General features: G+C 35.9%; 1 protein-coding gene and 1 non-coding gene across 8 annotated transcripts in view; both read right to left on the reverse strand.

The window, feature by feature from the left end:
- The window catches only part of PDE4D (phosphodiesterase 4D), a 1,626,844-nt gene that overhangs the window by 1,356,473 nt on the left and 247,850 nt on the right, over positions 1-22,521 (reverse strand). The window contains exon 1 of one of the 7 annotated variants that reach the window (XM_033179634.1): positions 6,039-6,101. The exons of the other annotated variants lie outside the window; for them this stretch is intronic. The gene's annotated coding sequence lies outside the window, so the exon portion shown is untranslated. Of the gene's footprint in view, positions 1-6,038; positions 6,102-22,521 lie in introns of those variants that run through there. 7 annotated transcript variants of the gene reach the window in all.
- On the reverse strand, positions 20,823-20,928 carry LOC117066188. The gene has a single exon (XR_004430182.1). It is a non-coding gene; the product is annotated as a U6 spliceosomal RNA (small nuclear RNA).

Below are 22,521 nucleotides of genomic sequence, written 5' to 3' on the forward strand. Positions count from 1 at the left end.
AGGCCTGCCTTACAAGAGACCCTGAAGGAAGCCCTAAACATGGAAAGGAACAACCGGTACCAGCCATTGCAAAAACATGCCAAAATGTAAAGACCATCGAGGCTAGGAAGAAACTGCATCAACTAACGAGCAAAATAACCAGTTAATATCATAATGACAGGATCAAGTTCACACATAACAATATTAACCTAAATGTCAATGGACTAAATGCTCCAATTAAAAGACACAGACTGGCAAACTGGATCAAGAGTCAAGACCCATCAGTCTGCTGTATTCAGGAGACCCATCTCACATGCAGAGACATACATAGGCTCAAAATAAAGGGATGGAGGAAGATCTACCAAGCAAATGGAGAACAAAAAAAAGCAGGGGTTGCAATCCTAGTCTCTGATAAAACAGACTTTAAACCATCAAAGATCAAAAGAGACAAAGAAGGCCATTACATCATGGTAAAGGGATCAATTCAACAGGAAGAGCTAACTCTCCTAAATATATATGCACCCAATACAGGAGCACCCAGATTCATAAAGCAAGTCCTTAGAGACCTACAAAGAGACTTAGACTCCCATACAATAATAATGGGAGACTTCAACACTCCACTGTCAACATTAGACAGATCAACGAGACAGAAAGTTAACAAGGATATCCAGGAATTGAACTCATCTCTGCACCAAGCGGACCTAATAGACATCTATAGAACTCTCCACCCCAAATCAACAGAATATACATTCTTCTCAGCACCACATCGCACTTATTCCAAAATTGACCACATAATTGGAAGTAAAGCACTCCTCAGCAAATGTACAAGAACAGAAATTATAACAAACTGTCTCTCAGACCACAGTGCAATCAAACTAGAACTCAGGACTAAGAAACTCAATCAAACCGCTCAACTACATGGAAACTGAACAACCTGCTCCTGAATGACTACTGGGTACATAACGAAATGAAAGCAGAAATAAAGATGTTCTTTGAAACCAATGAGAACAAAGATACAACATACCAGAATCTCTGGGACACATTTAAAGCAGTGTGTAGAGGGAAATTTATAGCACTAAATGCCCACAAGAGAAAGCAGGAGAGATCTAAAATTGACACTCTAACATCACAATTAAAAGAACTAGAGAGGCAAGAGCAAACACATTCAAAAGCTAGCAGAAGGCAAGAAATAACTAAGATCAGAGCAGAACTGAAGGAGATAGAGACACAAAAAACCCTCCAAAAAATCAATGAATCCAGGAGTTGGTTTTTTGAAAAGATCAACAAAATTGACAGACCGCTAGCTAGACTAATAAAGAAGAAAAGAGAGAGGAATCAAATAGACGCAATAAAAAATGATAAAGGGGATATCACCACCGACCCCACAGAAATACAAACAACCATCAGAGAATACTATAAATGCCTCTACGCAAATCAACTAGAAAATCTAGAAGAAATGGATAATTTCCTGGACACTTACACTCTCCCAAGACTAAACCAGGAAGAAGTTGAATCCCTGAATAGACCAATAGCAGGCTCTGAAATTGAGGCAACAATTAATAGCCTACCCACCAAAAAAAGTCCAGGACCAGATGGATTCACAGCTGAATTCTACCAGAGGTACAAGGAGGAGCTGGTACCATTCCTTCTGAAACTATTTCAATCAATAGAAAAAGAGGGAATCCTCCCTAACTCTTTTTATGAGGCCAACATCATCCTGATACCAAAGCCTGGCAGAGACACAACAAAAAAAGAGAATTTTAGACCAATATCCCTGATGAACATCGATGCAAAAATCCTCAATAAAATACTGGCAAACCGGATTCAGCAGCACATCAAAAAGCTTATCCACCATGATCAAGTGGGCTTCATCCCTGGGATGCAAGGCTGGTTCAACATTCGCAAATCAATAAACGTAATCCAGCATATAAACAGAACCAAAGACAAGAACCACATGATTATCTCAATAGATGCAGAAAAGGCTTTTGACAAAATTCAACAGCCCTTTATGCTAAAAACGCTCAATAAATTGGTATTGATGGAACGTACCTCAAAATAATAAGAGCTATTTATGACAAACCCACAGCTAATATCATACTGAATGGGCAAAAACTGGAAAAATTCCCTTTGAAAACTGGCACAAGACAGGGATGCCCTCTCTCACCACTCCTATTCAACATAGTGTTGGAAGTTCTGGCTAGGGCAATCAGGCAAGAGAAAGAAATCAAGGGTATCCAGTTAGGAAAAGAAGAAGTCAAATTGTCCCTGTTTGCAGATGACATGATTGTATATTTAGAAAACCCCATTGTCTCAGCCCAAAATCTCCTTAAGCTGATAAGCAACTTCAGCAAAGTCTCAGGATACAAAATTAATGTGCAAAAATCACAAGCATTCTTATACACCAGTAACAGACAAGCAGAGAGCCAAATCAGGAATGAACTTCCATTCACAATTGCTTCAAAGAGAATCAAATACCTAGGAATCCAGCTTACAAGGGATGTAAAGGACCTCTTCAAGGAGAACTACAAACCACTGCTCAGTGAAATCAAAGAGGACACAAACAAATGGAAGAACATACCATGCTCATGGATAGGAAGAATCAATATCGTGAAAATGGCCATACTGCCCAAGGTGATTTATAGATTCAATGCCATCCCCATCAAGCTACCAATGACTTTCTTCACAGAATTGGAAAAAACGGCTTTAAAGTTCATATGGAACAAAAAAGAGCCCGCATTGCCAAGACAATCCTAAGTCAAAAGGACAAAGCTGGAGGCGTCACGCTACCTGACTTCAAACTATACTACAAGGCTACAGTAACCAAAACAGCATGGTACTGGTACCACAACAGAGATATAGACCAATGGAACAGAACAGAGTCCTCAGAAATAATACCACACATCTACAGCCATCTGATCTTTGACAAACCTGAGAGAAACAAGAAATGGGGAAAGGATTCCCTATTTAATAAATGGTGCTGGGAAAATTGGCTAGCCATAAGTAGAAAGCTGAAACTGGATCCTTTCCTTACCCCTTATACGAAAATTAATTCAAGATGGATTAGAGACTTAAATGTTAGACCTAATACCATAAAAACCCTAGAAGAAAATCTAGGTAGTACCATTCAGGACATAGGCATGGGCAAGGACTTCATGTCTAAAACACCAAAAGCAACGGCAGCAAAAGCAAAATTGACACATGGGATCTAATTAAACTAAAGAGCTTTTGCACAGCTAAAGAAACTACCATCAGAGTGAACAGGCAACCTACAGAATGGGAAAAAATTTTTGCAACCTACTCATCTGACAAAGGGCTAATATCCAGAATCTACAAAGAACTCAAACAAATTACAAGAAAAAAACAAACAACCCCATCAAAAAGTGGGGAAAGGATATGAACAGACATTTCTCAAAAGAAGACATCCATACAGCCAACAGACACATGAAAAAATGCTCATCATCACTGCCATCAGAGAAATGCAAATCAAAACCACAATGAGATACCATCTCACACCAGTTAGAATGGCAATCATTAAGAAGTCAGGAAACAACAGGTGTTGGAGAGGATGTGGAGAAATAGGAACACTTTTACACTGTTGGTGGGATTGTAAACTAGTTCAACCATTATGGAAAACAGTATGGCGATTCCTCAAGGATCTAGAACTAGATGTACCATATGACCCAGCCATCCCACTACTGGGTATATACCCAAAGGATTATAAATTACTCTACTACAAAGACACATGCACACGTATGTTTATTGCGGCACTATTCACAATAGCAAAGACTTGGAATCAACCCAAATGTCCATCTGTGACAGACTGGATTAAGAAAATGTGGCACATATACACCATGGAATACTATGCAGCCATCAAAAAGGATGAGTTTGCGTCCTTTGTAGGGACATGGATGCAGCTGGAAACCATCATTCTTAGCAAACTATCACAAGAAGAGAAACCAAACACCGCATGTTCTCACTCATAGGTGGGAACTGAACAATGAGATCACATGGACTCGGGAAGGGGAACATCACACACTGGGGCCTATCATGGGGAGGGGGGAGGAGGAGGGATTGCATTGGGGAGTTATACATGATATAAACGTCATGCACATGTACCCTAGAACTTAAAGTATAATAAAAAAAAAAAAAAAAAAGAAAAAAAAGATTCAGTTACAAAAAAGAAAAAAAAAAAAAAAAGAAAGACTAGATTAGTGAAGAATAGGACAACCATGCCTTCCACAAGACTATTTTATTTCCCAGTAAAAACAAAACTTAATTATAATCGAAAAGTCTTTAATGCTTACTGTGTGTCCAAGGCACTACTCTAGACAGCACAGAGGGATACAAAAATGGTAAAACCTGGCTTGTGGCCTCCATGAACTTAAGGATTAGAGGGAAGAGAAATGCCTGAATAACTTCAGCACAAAGCAGTGTATAAAACAGGATACAAATATACAAAATGCACCTTCTGCTGGAAAATGCAGTTCCCCTAGCTGTCAGTTGGGTTGAGGTGCCATGAGAATAAACTCCACCCTCGTATTGCTGTGTAGGAGAGGCGCCCCCTTCAGGCCTTAGAGCACCATAGATTGCCTCTTGCAAGTACGTGTTTCCTCTACTGCGGGGAGGCTCTTCAAAGAATTAAAATTCTTATTTACCCTGTGTTCCTAGCACGTAGTTTAGTTTCTTGTACAAAGGAAGTAATCAGTAAATGTAAAATGAAGAATTAATAAATTCCCTCCATCTGGAATCCTCTGCCTCCTTTTCTCTACACGTGCCTATTTACATTTCTGAATGTAAAAGTCCTACCCAGCTCAAATGCCACTTCTTCCTTATGGCAATATCCAGTCGTGCCTCACAATTCCCATCCTTGGCAGAAATATTGTTTATACTTTCTCTGGACTTTATAGTTTATATCCCTAAAATTTCTACAATTTTGAAATGGCTGAATCTTTAAATCAACAGTTGTCACTAGCTCTCCTTTGATACAATCCCCTAATATTTTATTTGATTATTGCTATTCGTGTACATTTGTTTTTATGTGTAAGCTCCTAGAGGGAGGTACCTGATGCTAACATGCCATTTATGATGCCACCAGCATTTTAAAGGAGCATCCATTTGTTGGTTCAACAAGAACTTCTTTAGCATCAATATTGTACCTAGAGCTAAATAAAATATTGATTTAATTAAATCGTATTTCTGGAAGTGATTGAAAGATTCCATGGAACAGGGGTCTTCTTAACCTCCGCAGACTTTTGTCTGTTCTAACAATGTGTGTGTTTGTGCAAGGATTATCATCACCTAGGGCTATTTTGAGACTAACTACTGCAAGCATTTTTCCCCCTCAAATCTGCAAGCATTGTTTCCCTCAGATTCATCTTCTTCTTGGGCAATGTCACAGATGAAATATACTGATGATCTTACATCAAATACTTAGAGGAAGAGGTTAAATGATTATTTGCCCCATCGTGATGGTCAGCTTCTAGCTTTGACCATCAAACCTCTGCTATACATTTATGAGTCTTCCTAAACCTCTAATTTAGGTTTCTAAATTCAAAATACAAATGTCCTCTTCACCCCCAGAAAAGTTTGACATCTTTTTGTTTGGTCTTTCCATCTCTACAAATAACAAAATAAAACAAAACAAAAATAAAATGAAGAATGCATTAAATGCACAGCTTTTAGCTCACTGCTGGGCACATAGGAAAGATGGGGCTAAAAATAGTTAACTAGTGATATGTGTGCAAAAAGATTTTTTAACTATAAATAATATTATAACTGGATACTTTATTTCACAGACAACTGTCATGTAGTCAGAGACTTCAAAATGCAACACTCATAGCTGGGATTTTATGTGCTTTCAGTTTGAGGTTTCTCATTTACAATGAATCATTTATATTTTCTCTAAAAACATAAAGCATTTTTGTTATTTTCAATCACATCAAATTGATTCTATTCTTGACATGATGACCATAATTGCAACAAGAACATCAATGATCATAATGGGATATGAGTATTTCACTTCAGCACTTCATATTCACCAAATCATGTCATGTGTGTACCTTAAATTTCTGAGAATTCATTTTTCAGAATCATCTTATAGATCGCTATTTTTCATACTAAACTGCTGATTCACCTACAAGAAAACACAGAAGGAACATGTATAACTATATCTGAGTTAACAGCTGCTGTGCCTACTAAAATCTTCCCCGTCTCACATTGAGAACACCATCACTACATTTTTGCAGCTAAAAGAAGGTTGTTCTAAATGCAGATAATCTAAGAATCAGTCATCTTACATTCATGTCTTTCCCCAGAGTGGTTTAAAGGAAAATGCTTTAGAAAAATGTTTATAACATTTAAATTTGTTAGTTGCTGGAAACACTAAGTCTAAAGTAGGCTGTTTCTAGAATTCCTTAAATATCACCCCCCTCAAAAAAATAACAGAATGCAAAGTCCAGTATGTCTGATTTAAATGTACCTACAGGAGTTCAAAATAAGCATGATATTTTGCCCTAACTGGTAAAAAGTTCTGGCGTAAATTTTAGACAATTTGGGTGATTCTATAAATCATGAAAATCTCTCACCATCTGTCTTTTCTAATTTCACCATTCTTAACTTCTGTTCTGTTTCTCTCATCACAGTCCCAAAGTAAAGAGTCTGTTTTGAAGGTTATCAACTCTTTCCCCACCCCACTCCTCTGTAGAAGAGACTTCCCAACTGCTAAAATAGCAATAAAAAATAACTTGCCTACCAATTACTGAGATGGTTATAGAATCTCCGATTGGATCATCCTCTGGTTAAATGTTTAAAGCTCAGTTAAAATGCAAATTGACAGTAGACAATGTAGCAATTATGGCAAGAGTGGGACAAGAGAAAAAGTTTCATCCAAGAATGTAAATTTTTGAAACTATAATTAAATGTGCAATTTGTTCCGTTTCATTGAAATTTTTATGGCATGGAAATGTACCAGGAAACCCCAACTAAAATAGTGTCAGATTAGTATTTCTAGTCTGGTCAAAAAGAATCACCTTAGAGACACTGCAATTTTGACAGCCCATCTTTTATCTCATGTCACTGAATTGATTTTTCCTAAATTGTTAAATTGGGTGGGTTAATGTGAAATTCCCTTTTGGGGAAAGATGAAGTAATTTATTGATGAGGATGAAATTTTCTAGATATGTCAAGATATGATTGCTGCATCACAGAGAGGCTGGTACTCATATGTGTGAGTAGGAATAGTGTTTCCACTAGTGGCTTGAGTAAAATCTATACATGCATATGGAACATATGTGGATTCCATCTGACCAGCCATTCATGTAACAGTTGCCAGTGTGGGAATGGGTTGAGAAGAGGTGAAATTAGAACAATAAAAGATCAAAAGTAGTAAGAATATAACAGAAAGCACAAAGCACTAAAGGAGGAATCATCTGAGAAGTAAATGATTATAAATCATAACAGAATGGAGATTGATTTACATTCTGAAGCTCTCAAGGAAACTGTATAAGGAACAAAAAAATAATGTTTGGTAAAATTAAGAACTGACACATCTAATAAGAAATGACTATAGAAGAGCAGAGAATTAGTGGTTTGTTCATATGGAATAACCCATACTTGAAAAAAATTATACATTAATATGAAAAACTACATATAGAATAACAAAGAGGAGGCTGGGAGTGGTGGCTCACACCTGTAATCCAAACACTTTAGCAGGCCAAGGTGGGTGGATTGCTTGAGCTTAGGAGTTTGAGACCAGCCTGGGCAACATAGTGAAACCCCATTTCTACTAAAAATACAAAAAGTTAGCTGTGCATGGTGGCGCACACCTGTGGTCCCAGCTACTCAGGAGGCTGAGTTGGGAGAATCACCTGAGCCTGGGGAAATGGAGGCTGCAGTGAGCGGTGATTGCACCACTGCACTGCAGCCTGGGCAATAGGAGTGAGACCCTGTCTCAAAAATAAAAATAATAATAATAAATAGGAGAGTATATAGACATAGATGAAGCAAAGGCATAATGACTTTTAAAAATACTCTTTCCCCTAATGTATTTGTAACTCCCCAAAAAAGGGTCACAAACCAATAATACAAATAGACAAATAGTAAGTGCTGTAACACTAAGAAGGAGACCTGAATATTTTCTAAAGAACAAAATGTTCTGCACTGTCTCAAAGAAATGTGAGGTAGCATCAAAAATTGTTAGAATCTTTTTTCTGGGTTTCCTGTTTATCCAAAGAGCAACATCTTTAATGAGCAATGACCTGGACACTGAGTCAACATCTTGACATGGACACAAACCATCTTGACATTGCCAACCTCCATTACAGACTGATAATATTGGTTCCAATCTTGGACATTTTCAGGAAATGAGAAAACAAGCTAACCATCTGCCTTCCTTTAGTTGTAGTTTTGAAGCAAGGATACTCCAAAAATAAAAGTCAACTCTATGCCACAGATTAAATATCAAACTATGAATGACATTTGCTATTCAGGTAATAAAAGTGTAAGATTCCACTTGCCCATAGGGTTCTTCAAACAAAATAATAAAAATGCCAAAGAATTCAATTTAAAAAAGAACTCCATTGAAGAAAATTTTACTTTTTTAAATTAAAAATCAAATATATAATTAAAAGCTTAATAGCGAAATGCAAAAAAAAAATACCTATTACAATATAATGAACAAATATAACATTTTTAGAGAAAAGATGATGCTGATCATTAAGAAAATCCTAAAAACCCTAAAAGACAAAGGCCTGAAAAGACAGGTTTTTAAATTTCAAACTCACTAATAATCCAAGAGATGCAAACTAAAACGAGATTCTATTTATAAAAAACAAAATTAAAAAAAAAAAAAAAAACATGTAAGGCTAGCAAGTGGGCAGTGAGACAAGCACACTTGAATAGAATACAGTGGGAATTTCTTTTTGAAAAATAAATTGAGAAAAGCCTTTGACCTGGCAGTTTCACTTCTGGGAATCTATTCTAAGCAAACAATCCAAAGTGTAAATAAAAATGTATGCACACAGGTGTTCCTAATAATTTGTATATAATATGGGAAAATGACTAACAATAAAAGAATGGTTAAGTAAATCAGGATATATAATTCGTATAATACACACAATACAGACACATTATACAGACTTTTTTGTTACATAGGTAAACATTCCTGTTAAGTAGAAAAGTAGGGTTCAACATTTTAGATATGATGTCAAACTCTGTGTGTGTGCACGTGTTTGTTTATGTTCATACCCACAAGTACATATTGAAAACTATATTTTGAAATAACTATCTCTATAAAGATAGACATTATTTTTCTTAATAGAAAAACACATTATTTAAAGAATAAAATTTTTACTGTTTTCCAATAATACCATGCAGCCAAAACAAAGTATCCTTTTGGATTTACTAAATTTGGTTTATAATAACTGAGGATTATGAGAGAATCCAGAGGGTGTAGGCATGGCTAAAGCCTATCTTCACTGTATACACACTATTCATTTTAACGAAGTTGAAAGCCAAACATTTCAAGACATCAAATAACACTTAAGACTTAGATCCATTTGGTATGTTAAATACAAATTGTTCTTTTGTACTTAGCTCTGCCAAGAATCTTTATTGATTAACTTGTAAACCTTAAGAGAAAATGGTATACATCTGAAACGACATAAAATACACTTCTTGCCAAAGATCCTACAATCCTTCCAAACAAGTCTAATTCTACTGAATGTTTAAATTAATTCTATCAAACATTCATAACTTTTGCTGTGAAGAGTTACTATCCAATTCTAATTCTAGAGTTTGCAGATTTAATAACAAAAAGTATATGTAAAATATTTTATTCCTAAAATGTAGACGTGTTTCTAATTAGATGAACAGGTCCTCTCCCCATTCCCCAACAAAAGATATTGCAAAGACTAGTACTGTCAATGAATTGAGTAATACCATTTATTGATACCAGTAAAAACAAAAAGCTTTAATTACTCTCAATTCTGAGACTAGTTTCCATAATCATGGTGTTGTTGGAACATATGACTTAATTTTGAACTATCTTCTCTCTATTATGACATGGTTCAAAATGATAACAGGTCCTTGTTTGATCATATATATTGGAAAACTCTAAAGTTTCCTTATGAAATATTTGTTTTCAAGAGTGTAAATTTCTTTTTTTTTTTTGAGACGGAGTTTCACTCTTTCACCCAGGTTGGAGTGAAGTGTCATGATCTCGGCTCGCTGAAACCTCTGCCCCCCAGGTTCAAGCAATTCTCCTGCCTCAGCCTCCCCTTAACAGAAAAAAAAAAAAAAAAAAACTGATGAACTATTTCATAAGCCATCCCTGTTGAAGAGTGATTAGAAGGATTCCTGAACACTGACTACCAATTTACTTAAAATACTTAAAAAGATGTAACTTGGCCGGGCGCAGTGGCTCACGCCTGTAATCCCAACACTTTGGGAGGCGGATCACGAGGTCAGGAGATGGAGACCATCCTGGCTAACACGGTGAAACCCCGTCTCTACTAAAAATACAAAAAATTAGCCGAGCCTGGTAGCAGGTGCCTGTAGTCCGAGCTACCTGGGAGGCTGAGGGAGAAGAATCGCTTGAACCTGGGAGGCGGAGCTTGCAGTGAGCCGAAATGGTGCCATTGCACTCCAGCCTGGGCAACAGACCCAGACTCCGTCTCAAAAAAAAAAAAAAAAAAAAAAAAAAAAAAAAAGATGTAACCCACATCCTTAAGATACAGAACATTTCCATCTCCCTAGAAAGTTCTTTCATCTCTCTTTCTGGTCAGTCATCCATCTCAGAGGCAATCACCTTTCTCTAACCTTAGTTTTGTTCTACAACTTTCTAGAAATGGAATCATACCAGATGTATTCCCTTTTTGTCTCGATTCCTTCACTCAGCGTTTCGTCTTTGAGAGTCACTCATTTAGTTGCAGGTATCAGTAGTTCACTCATTTTTGTTGCTGAGTAATATTCCATTGTATAACTGTGACAAAATTTGTTTACTGATTCTCCTTTTGATTAATATGTGGGTTTATGAATATATGGGTTTATGAATATTTTAGCAAGTGTTTATGTATAATATAATTTTTTATATGTAACATAAAATTTGCTTCTGGGTAAATAATAGGAGTGGAATTGCTGGGTCAAGTGTAGGTGAAAGTAACATTTTATTATCTGCAAAACATTTTTTCAAAGTAGTTACAACATTTAATTTTCCTATCAACAAGTATAAGAGTTCAGTGGTTCTAACTCCTCACCAGTATTCGGTGTTTTCAACCTTTTTAATTTTGTCCATTCCAGTGGGTGTGTGGTGGTATCTCTTTGTGGTTGTAAATGCGTTTCTCTGAAGCCGAAAGATGTGGAGCACTCTTTACTGTGTTCATTGGCCATTTGTATATTTACTTTTATAAAGTGTCCCTTGAAATGCTTTGCTCATTTTTATTGAGCTATTTTCTTTGGTCCTTATCTTATTAATGTAGATGTGCTTTATGTGATATTGATTGAAGTCCTTTGTCAGGTATGTTTTACAAATATCTTTATCCTGTTAGTTGCTTCCTTACTCATTTACTTAATTATGTCTTTTGATGAGCAGTCTAATTTACCAATTTTGAGGGTTATTATGTTCTGAATCCTGTCATGTTCGGTTCTTGAAGTATCAAAGTTTTACCCTTTGCTTTTAGGTCTCCAATCCATCTTGAATTAATTTTTGTCTGAGGTGTGAACTTAGAGAATGAAAATTTATTTTTTCCAATATGGATATCAATTTATTCCAATTTCATTTGTAAATAAGACTCTCCATTCCTGTATTTAATTGCTTCAGTGTCTTGAAAAAAATCAATTTACTGTATAAATGTGTGTTTATTTCCGGACTCTTTTATTTCTGTCATTTATTTGTGTATCCTTATGTCAAAACCTCATAATCTTTAGTACAACTGTATTTTTATAGGAAATGTAGAGTCGGGTAGAATTGCTATACTTTTTCAAGATTATTCTGACTATTCTACCTTCTTTACTCTCCCATATAAATTTTAGAATAAGCTTGTCAATTCCTATAAAATAAAAGCCACTGTGATGAAGATTAAGATAAATTTGAACATATAGATTAGTTCAGGGAAAATTAATATCCTAAATTGTTATTGAGTCTTCTGATCAATGAGCAAAGTGCATCTCTCCACTTATTTAAGTCTTAATTTCTCTTGGTAAATTATAGTTTTCAGTGTAAGAATTGTGCACATATTTCATTAAATTTACTACCAAGTATTTTCTATTTTCTGGCATTATAATAAATGACATTTTTAAATATTTAGTTTTAATTGTCCATTGTATTTATAAACGTGATTACATTTGTATTGACTGAGATACTGATACCTTTCTAAACTCATTTATTAGTTTAAGTCCCTTTTTTGGAAGCTATTCCTTATGGTTATTTAAGTACCTATTTATGTCATCCATGAATAAAATCTGCTTTACTTCTTGCTCTGCAAACTGTATGTGTTTTAATTATTCTTCTTGCACTGTTGCTAAGACCTTCAGTAAAATGTTGAATAGAGATGTGAGAACAGACATTACTACCTTGTTCCCAATCTTATAGGAAGAGCAGTCTTTCATCTGTAATTATGATGTGAGCTGTTGGGCTTTTATGTAGATGGCTTTTATCAAATATTCCTACAGATGACTCTTTGCTAGGATGGGAGTAGGTGCTGTCCTGTGCACTGTAGGATGTTTAGCAGCAACTCTGGCTTCTACCAACTTGATGGCAGTAGCACCCTTCCTCTAGCTGTGACAATGTCTCCAGACATTTCCTAATGTCCCTACGGTCAAAGTTGCCCCCATTTGAGAACCACTAAGCTAAACTGAGGCAGTAAGTCAGGCACAAGCACAGGAGATTACAGCTAACATCATCAGGCAGCTGCCTGAATGGGGACTTGCATTTTCTGAGCTGCAGACTGACTTGCTTGGTTCGCCTATTTCTTTAGATCCCCTTGCCCCTTAAAAGGCTATCTTAGTCCACCTGGGCTACTATAAACAAAATGCCACAAACACGGTGGCTTATAAACAGTAGTAATTTATTTCTCACAATTCTGGAGACTGGGAAGTCCAAGATCAAGGAACCAGCAAATTTGAGAAGCTTCCTCATAGATGGCACCTTCTCATGGTGTCCTCACATGGTGGAAGAGTTAACTGAGATCCCTACGGCCCCTTTTATAAGAGCAACAGTCTTATTCATGAGAATCACCTAAACATCCCCTAGAGCCCTCAACTCCTAATACAATCACCTTGGAGGCGAGGACTTCAACATATGAATTTTGGAGGGACACAAACATTCAGACCATAGGAGAGGCTCTGACCCATTCTTCTGGGTGCAATGCTCACATAAAATAGGAACATTCAGACTCAGGACCCTGAAGATACTGCAATAGCACCCTGGAGAGGAAGTATTCTTGGGCCTCTGGGCTTTCGATAGATGTCAGAGATGGCACAGAATGACAGCAGCCTAGTCTTCATCTCCTTTATTTGTTTTGTTTTTCATGTACAATTAGAGACAATGTCTTGAGGTACTTTCTTATCTCCAATGCAGCTATTATTCAAAAAAAATGACTGGGTAAGCCTGCTTCTTAAAAGAGCCATGTTTTTACAGACATACCCATGCACACACACTTTCTTTCTAATAAGTACCATAAGTGCTTTCCAATTGTAATAAAATTTGACAAAGTTGGCGTATTTGAATTGTACAATGAGTCAATGTTTTCCAATCTCCTTCCCTCATGCTATTGCAAAAGACACATGCACGCATATGTTTATTGCAGCACTTTTCACAACTTGCAAAGATTTGGAACCAACCCAAATGCCCATCAGTATTAGACTGGATAAAGAAAATGTGGCATATATACCATGGAATACTACGCCACCATAAAAAAGAATTTTGTGTCCTTTGCAGGGACATGTATGAAACTGGAAACCATCATTCTCAGCAAACTAACACAGCAACAGAAAACCAAACACCACATGTTCTCAGTCATAAGTGGGAGTTGAACAGTGAGAACATATGGGCACAGCGAGGGGAACATCACACACCAGGGACTGTCGGGAGGTGGGGGGCAAGGGGAGGGATGGCATTAGGAGAAATACCTAATGTAAATGATGAGTTGATGGGTGCAGCAAACCACCATGGCATGTGTATACCTATGTAACAAGCCTGCACGTTCTGTGTACGTATCCCAGAACTTAAAGTACAATTTTAAAAAAGGTTTATTTGTATATTGAATGAACTTTGAATATTGGAAAAATGTACATGCTCCTCTTTTTCAAATATTTTTGGTATTAATAAAATTCAAAATAATTTAAAAGCAACTTCTCTCATCAAGTATTTTCAAAATTCATAGATACTAAATTTACCCTTCTTGGGTTAGGTTTGCCAGGTTTTATAACATTAGAACAGGCTTGTAATGAGGAGCCTAGGCAAAAACAGAAATATAAAGTAATGAAAGCTACAAATATGGAGAAATATTAATCACTGGATAATTTTCTAAGATCCACTATGAATAGAACTGCTTAATAACAGAAGGGAGAAAATACTATGAAATTTAAAGTGTTTGAAGAAATAAGCATTTATATGGAAATCAGTATATCAAGAAGTATGTTATGGTTACCAAATATGCTATAAATCTGGACATCATCTCAATTTCTTCACCAAAACTTTTTAACTCAATCTTCTGATGAAATTTCTTTCATTTCATTTTATTATACATTCTATCCAATTGTATAATAAAAACACAGTTCCAATTACTGAAATACACTTTATAATAAAATTGCTGGTATTATTCAATAACCAAAGGTTAATAGGTTCACCTCCAAATAAAAAGGCAAAGTGTTTTTATTCATAAATGAGGATTTCTATTCCCAGCCACTTATACAGGAAGTGCCAATAAGATTCATTGTGGAAATTTTAACACAATATAACTTCTATGCGTGCTTAATTTAGCACAGCCAAAGAAGAAACATCTTCAAGATGTTCCAAGTGTGAGGCCCACTCCAATTGTAGATGACTCATGTTTATGGATGTGATTAATAAACTGCTAGTGCAGTCAGCTGTAGAGTAGAATTTTTAGCTAGTTCAAATGTACATTCCAAATAATGTACTTCTAAATTATCAAATTCTTTTTGTACTTTCATTCCAGATAATCCCTCTACTTGAGCAAAAACTATGAATTCATCATTTTGCTGTGATTTATATATAGTTTGACGATTCTTTTTTATCTTACTTTAAATCAACAAGCATCTGCGAGAAAAATTTTTAAAAAAAGATTACAAGAAAAAATTCCAATTAACTTATCAGGTACAGAAAATTTATTTGCATTAAGCATGTTATTTTTCCTCAATCTCTCCTGTTTATGACTAACTGCATACCATTCAACTAATATAAAAGTGTTTACTAAAAGATCAGAGAAGTTATCCACCTTCACAGCCATTTGGAAGAGAAAAAAATCTTTCTACTCTTTCCAAAATGGGTTATAAACACACCCCTAGAGCAATTTCAAACAAATATATTCCTCTGCAATTTGATTCTGAAAAAATTGTATACAAATGAAAATTACACACAGAGAATACTTAAATCATGACTATGGAACAACAATTACTACATCTGGATACACAATTAGGCAACTAATTATTTCAAAAATGTAATCGTGCACACAAATAGATACTCACTAATTTCCGTCCCACTCTAATCCCTTAACTTCCTCCTGTGTTTTTCAAATCAATTTTAGCTCTCCTATCACTTTTTTCTCTATTAAGAACAATTTGTTGAATGGTTTTTTATCTTCCACTAATATATGCAATTCAATTATGTTTTCCTGTCAATGTATCCATCAACAAGGACGATTAGCATCCATTATCTGACCCTTCATTTTCTATATGACCTTTGTAAAATCAGTGGCATAAAAGAAATTCTTGTTTCTTTGGTTTGTGTGAGCAGTAACAAGAGAAACATACCAAATATAAGACATTAGGAATATATCACAGTAAATTCAAACACAGTGCAATTTCCGTTATATTTCAACAGTCACCATGGAACTTTTAAGTCTCTGTTTCACTTATTCTTTTGAGACATTCTTACCTCCAAAAAAAAAAAAAAAGGAAGAAAGGAAACAATTGAAAATTCATACTTCAATATTAACTACAGGATTGTGTCTTCATTCCAAGTAGAGTCAGAGATTTAAAAATTAAATGATTAGCACATAAGCTCTAAATAAAAGTAAAATTGGGTTTTCTTCAACCTTCTAATAGGAATTTCAGGTTCAAAATAGCTTCTGGCTAACATCATGTAATGCTGCTGTTACCAACTTGTCACTAAAACCGTTGAAGACAGCCTTTAAAACCAGAACTAACGGATAATCAATTCCATAATCTATAAGAGAAAGATAGGTTCTAACTTTGAAATCCTAAAGGGAATTTAGTTATTCAATGGCATACCCAGCTTTCACTTCCAATTGACTGGCTTGTAGACATAGCAAACTAAGAACATATCCTTCTTTTGTTTTTTCCTTCAACTTTTAAGTTCAAGGGTACATGTGCAGGATGTGCAGGTTTGTTACATAAGTAAATATGTGCCATGGTGGTTGCTGCACAGATCATCTCACTACCTAGGTATTAAGCCTACCACATATTACCTATTCTTCCTGATACCATCCCTCCCCACAAACCATCCCACCCCTACAAGTCCCAGTGTGTGGTGTTCCCCCATGTGTCCATGTGTTCTCATCATACAGTTCCCACTTATAAGTAAGAACATGTGGTGTTTGGTTTTCCATTCCTGCATTAGTTTGCTGAGGATAGTGGCTTCCAACTCCAACCATGTCGCTGCAAAGGACATGAACTCGACCTTTTTAATGGCTGCATAGTATTCCATGGTGTATATGTACCACATTTTCTTTATCCAGTCTATCATTGGTGGGCATTTAAGTTGATTCCATGTCTTTGCTTTTGTAAATAGTGCTGCAGTGAACATACACATGCATGTATCTTTATAATAGAATGATTTATATTCCTTTGGGTGTATACCCAGTATTGGGATTGCTGGGTCAAATAGTATTTCTGCCTCAAGGTCTTCAAGGAATTGCCACACTGTCTTCCAAAATGGTTGAACTAATTTGCACTCCAACAGTGTAAAAGCATTCCTTTTTCTCTACAACCTTACCAGTATCTGTTGTTTTTTGATTTTTAATCACAGCCGTCCTGACTGGTGTGAGATAATATCTCATTGTGGTTTTGATTTGCATTTCGCTAATGATGTGATGAGCTTTTTTTCAGACGCTTGTTTGCTGCATGAATGTTTTCTTTTGCAAAGTGTCTGTTCATGTCCTTTGCCCACTTTTTAATTGGGTCATTGGTTTATTTCTTGTAAATCTGTTTAAGTTCTGGATATTAGACTTTTGTCAGACGGCCAGATTGCAAAAATTTTCTCCTATTCTGTAGGTTGTCTATTCACTCTGATAGTTTTTTTTTCTTTTTCTGTGCAGGGGCTCTTTAGTTTAATTAGATCCCATTTGTCAATTTTTGCTTTTGTTGCAATTGTTTTTGGCATTTTCATCATGAAATCTTTGCCTGTACCTATATCCTGAATGGTAATGCCTAGATCTTCTTCTAGGGTTTTTATGGTCTTAGGTTTTACATTTAAGTCTTTAATTCAACCTGAGTTAATTTTTATATATGGTGTAAGGAAGGGGTCAAATTCAATTTTCTGCATATGACTAGCCCATTCTCCCAGCACCATTTATTAAGTAGGGAATCCTTTTTCTCATTGCTTGTTTCTGTCAGATTTGTCAAGGATCAGATGTTGTAGGTGTGTGGTATTATTTCTGAGTTCTCTATTCTCTTCTATTGGTCTATGTGTCTGCTCTTTTGTTTTTCTTTCTTTCTTGTTTCTTTTTTTTTTTTTTTTTTGAGGTGGAGTCTCACTCTGTTGCCCAGGCTGGAGTGCAGTGGCACGATCTCAGCTCTGCAACCTCTGCCTCCCAGGTTCAAGCAATTCTTCTGGCTCAGCCTCCTGAGTAGCAGAGATTACAGGCGCATGCCACCACACCTGGCTAATTTTTGTATTTTTAGTAGGGATGGGGTTTCACCATGTTGGTCAGGCTGGTCTCAAGCTCCTGACCTCGTGATCTGCCTGCCTTCGCCTCCCAAAGTGCTGAGATTACAGGCATGAGCCACCGCGCCTGGCCCTTTGTGTCTGTTCTTATACCAATACCATGCTGTTTTGGCTACTGTAGCCTTGTAGTATATTTTGAAGTCAGGTAGCATGATGCCTCCAGCTTTGTTCTTTTTGCTTAGGCTTGTCTTGGCAATTTGGGCTCCTTTTTGGTTGCAAACGAATTTTAAAATAGTTTTTTCTAATTCTGTGAAGAACGTCAATGGTAGTTTCATGGGAATAGCATTGAATATATAAATTACTTTATTCAGTATGACCATTTTCACAATATTGATTCTTCCCATCCATGAGCATGAAATGTTGTTCCATTTGTGTTATCTCTGATTTCTTTGAGCACTGGCTTGTAGTTCTCCTTGAAGAGGTCCTTCACTTACCTTGTTAGCTGTATTCCTATTTTATTCTTTCTGTAGTAATTGTGAATGGGAGTTCATTCATGATTTGGCTCTCTGCTTACCTGTTGTTGGTGTATAGGAATGCCAGCAATTTTTGCACATTGATTTTGTATCCTGACTGCTGAAGTTGCTTATCAGATTAAGAAGCTTTTGGGCTGAAACTATCGGTTTTCTAGATATAAGATCATGTCATCTGCAAACAAAGATAATTGGACTTCCTCTCTTCCTATTTATTTCTGTCTCTTGCCTGATTGCCCTGGCCAGAATACTATGTTGAATAGGAGTGGTGACAGAGGGCATCCTTGTTTTGTGCCCATTCAGTATGATATTGGCTGTGGGTTTGTCATATATGGCTCTTATTATTTTGAGGTATGTTCATTCAATATCTAGTTTATTGAGAGTCTTTAACATGAATGGATGCTGAACTTTATCAAAGGCCTTTTCTGCATCTATTGAGATAATCATGTGGTTTTGTCTTTAGTTTTTTATATGATAAATAACATTTATTGATTTGCATATGTTGATACAACCTTGCATCCCAGAGATGAAGCCAACTTGATCTTAGTTGATAAGCTTTTTGATGTGCTGCTGGATTTGTTTTGTCAGTATTTTATTGAGGACTTTTGCATCAATGTTCATCAAGAATATTGGCCTGAAGTTTTCTTTTTTTGTTATATATCTGCCAGGTTTTGGTATCAGGATGATGCCGGCCTCATAGAATGAGGGGTCCTTCCTATTCAATTTTTTGGAATAGTTTCAGCAGAAAGAGTACTAGCTCTTCTTTGTACCTCTGGTAGAATTCAGCCGTGAATCCTTCTAGTCCTGGGCTTTTTTTGGTTAGTAGACTACTTACTACTGTCTCAATTTCAGAACTTGTTATTGATCTGTTCAGGGATTCAATTTCTTCCTGGTTCAGTCTTGGGAAGATGTATGTGTCCAGGAATTTACCCATTTCTTCTAGTTTTTCTAATATATGTACCTAGAGGTGTTTAAAGTATTCTCTGATGGTTATTTGAATTTCTGTGGAGTCAGTGGTGATATCCCCCTTATCATTCCTAATTGTGTTTATTTGATCCTTCTCTCTTTTATTCTTTTTTAGTCTTGCTAGCAGTCTATTTATTAATTTTTCAAAACAACAGCTCCTGGATTTGTTGACATTTTGAAGGATTTTTTGTGTCTCTATCTCCTTCAATTCAACACTGATCTTGGTTATTCTTGTCTTCTGCTAGCTTAGGGTTTTGTTTGCTCTTGATTCTCTAGTTCCTTTAGTTGTGATGTTAAATTGTTAATTTGAAATATTTCCAGCTTTTTGATGTGGGAATTTAGTGCTATAAATTTCTACTTTTTTTTTTTTTTTGAAATGGGTCTCACTCTGTCACCCAGGCTGGAGTGCAGTGGCGCAATCTCGCTCACTCCAACCTCCGCCTCCCAGGTCCAAGAGATTGTCCTGCCTCAGGCTCCCAAGTAGTTGGGACTACAGGCGCATGCCACACACCCAGGTGCTTTTTGTATTTTTAGTAGAGACAGGGTTTAACCATGTTGGCCAGGCTGGCCTCGAACTCCTGACCTCAAATGATCCGCTCCCTTTGGCCTCCCAAAGTGCTGGGATTACAGGCATGAACTACTGTGCCCAGCCTAAATTTCCTTCTTAACACCACTTTAGCTACAGCCCAGAGATTCTGGTATGTTGTCTCTGTATTCTCATCAGTTTCAAAGAACTTCTTGATTTCTACCTTAATTTCATTATTTACCCAAGAGTCATTCAAGAGCAGGTTGTTCAATTGCCATGTAATTATGTGGTTATGTCTGGATTTCTTAATCTTGAGTTCTAATTTGATTGTGCTGTGATCTGACAGACTGTTATGATTTCAGTTTTTTGCATTTGCTGAGGCATGTTTTACTTCTGGTTGTGATTAATTTTAGAGTCAGTGCTGTATGGCAATGAAAGAATGTATATTCTGTTGTTTTTAGTGGAGAATTTTTAGTGGAGATAATATAGATATGTATCAGGTCCGCTTGATCCAGAGCTGAGTTCAGGTTCTGAATATCTTTGTTAATTTTCTGTCTCAATGATCTGTCTGATATTGTCAGTGAGGTGTTAAAGTTTTCTACTATTATTGTGTGGGAGTCTGTCTCTTTGTAGGTCTCTAAGAACTTGCTTTATGAATCTGGGTGCTCCTGCATGGGGCACATATATATTTAGGATAGTTATTTCTTCTTGTTGATTTGAACTCTTTACTATTACGTAAAAAAATATGGAACGTTTCAGGAACTTGCATGTAATCCTGGTGTGGGGCCATGCTAATGTTCTTTGCATTGTTCCAATTTTAGTATATGTGCTGCCAAAGCAAGCACTCCTTCTTTTCTTTACTGGATAAAAGGGACCCAGAGTTCTTGGTTTGGGGAATTTTACTTAGAGGCAAATGCTCTTTCTTCCACCACTCCAGCATTTTTAAGAAAAAAAGTGAACAGAAAGTAGGGGAGAGAGACCTGTAATGCTACATGTTCCAAAAGGCTTAGTCTGCAGAAGTAGAGCCTTTGGTTGATGAAATGGGGAGAAAAGGTGAACAGAGCACAGAGAAACAATCCTGATAGGTTGGGAATTACAGATGCCATGTATAACTTCTTATGGTATCAAAGAATCAGGCTGCAGAAGCTGAAAGATCAAAAGCTAACTGAGAGGAGATACTTTAAATAAAAATTACCAGAAAATGGTCATTGAAATGGCAACTAAACCCAACAATGTTCATTAAACTGTAAACTGGATGTTGAAGTTTTCACCACCATTGTAATAGAAAAAGAGCTGGACCAAAAAACTTCAATTTGGGTATCTTTGTGGCTTTACTTAAAATTGTGTAAAATATATATATATATATATATATATATTATAAAACACATAGATAATAGATAATATATATTATATATTTATTGTATATTATATATTTAATATATATTTAATATATTATATATTATAAAACAAATATATATATATTTGATTCTCTAGTTATTTTAGTTGGGAGAGATATAGATATAGATATAGATACACACATACACACACAAAAAAAACACAGAACAGGGGAAAGAGAACAGTGCTCCAAAAACTCAGAACAAACCTCTGAAAAATGTTTACTGCAGAATTCAAAAGAAAAACTTAGAAGACTACTTGGTATCCTTAATAAAGAACCAAGAGATTGGCCTCTATGGAAAGAAAACAGGATGAAATGAAGAGGATTCCAGGCAGGTTAAACAAGGCAATGGACAATGGGTAAAATGAAAAGGAAGAGAGAATGTTTTTAAAGGATGATTACACAGAAACTAAAAGCAAAGTAGAATAATTAATTGATACTGAAGACAGTGGGTTGAAGCATTATTTAACAGTTCTATAAGCCTTCACAGGGAGACAGGAAAAGAAAAGTATGATAGAGAAGAAGAAAGAATTGAAAAAGAGAGACTAGGGAGCTAACATATAGCTCATCAGCATTCCCAGAGGAGAGTCAGAGAAATAAAACAGAAACAATAACCAAATACACATCCCAAGAAAACTTTCTAACCTCAGGAAAATGGGTGACATGGCTCCAGGAAAAAAATAAATCAGTAAAAGACCTAAACCTTAACATATCTGGCACTTTTTAAGCTACTAAATAAACAGAAAAAAAAAGAAATCCTGCAAGATTCCAGGAAGAAATAAAACTTTTAGCTTAAAACAAATAAAGTATGCTGGCTTCAAATAAAATATAGATTCTAAGGAAATGTTGCAGCCCTTAAGACATTATATACTACAATGTGTGTGCATCAATATATATAATGTGTGTATATACACACACACACATAGTTAAAACTGTAAGAAGAAACTAATAGAAATACAGTACTAAAGTCTAACAAAACTCTCTTGAAGAGAAAAAGTAGCTGGAAAATTAAAAGGACCATAAAGCATATGAGTAAATTCAA

This window comes from Trachypithecus francoisi, unplaced genomic scaffold (assembly GCF_009764315.1).
Source record: "Trachypithecus francoisi isolate TF-2019V2 unplaced genomic scaffold, Tfra_2.0 Lachesis_group2, whole genome shotgun sequence".
NCBI classification, from domain to species: domain Eukaryota; kingdom Metazoa; phylum Chordata; class Mammalia; order Primates; family Cercopithecidae; genus Trachypithecus; species Trachypithecus francoisi.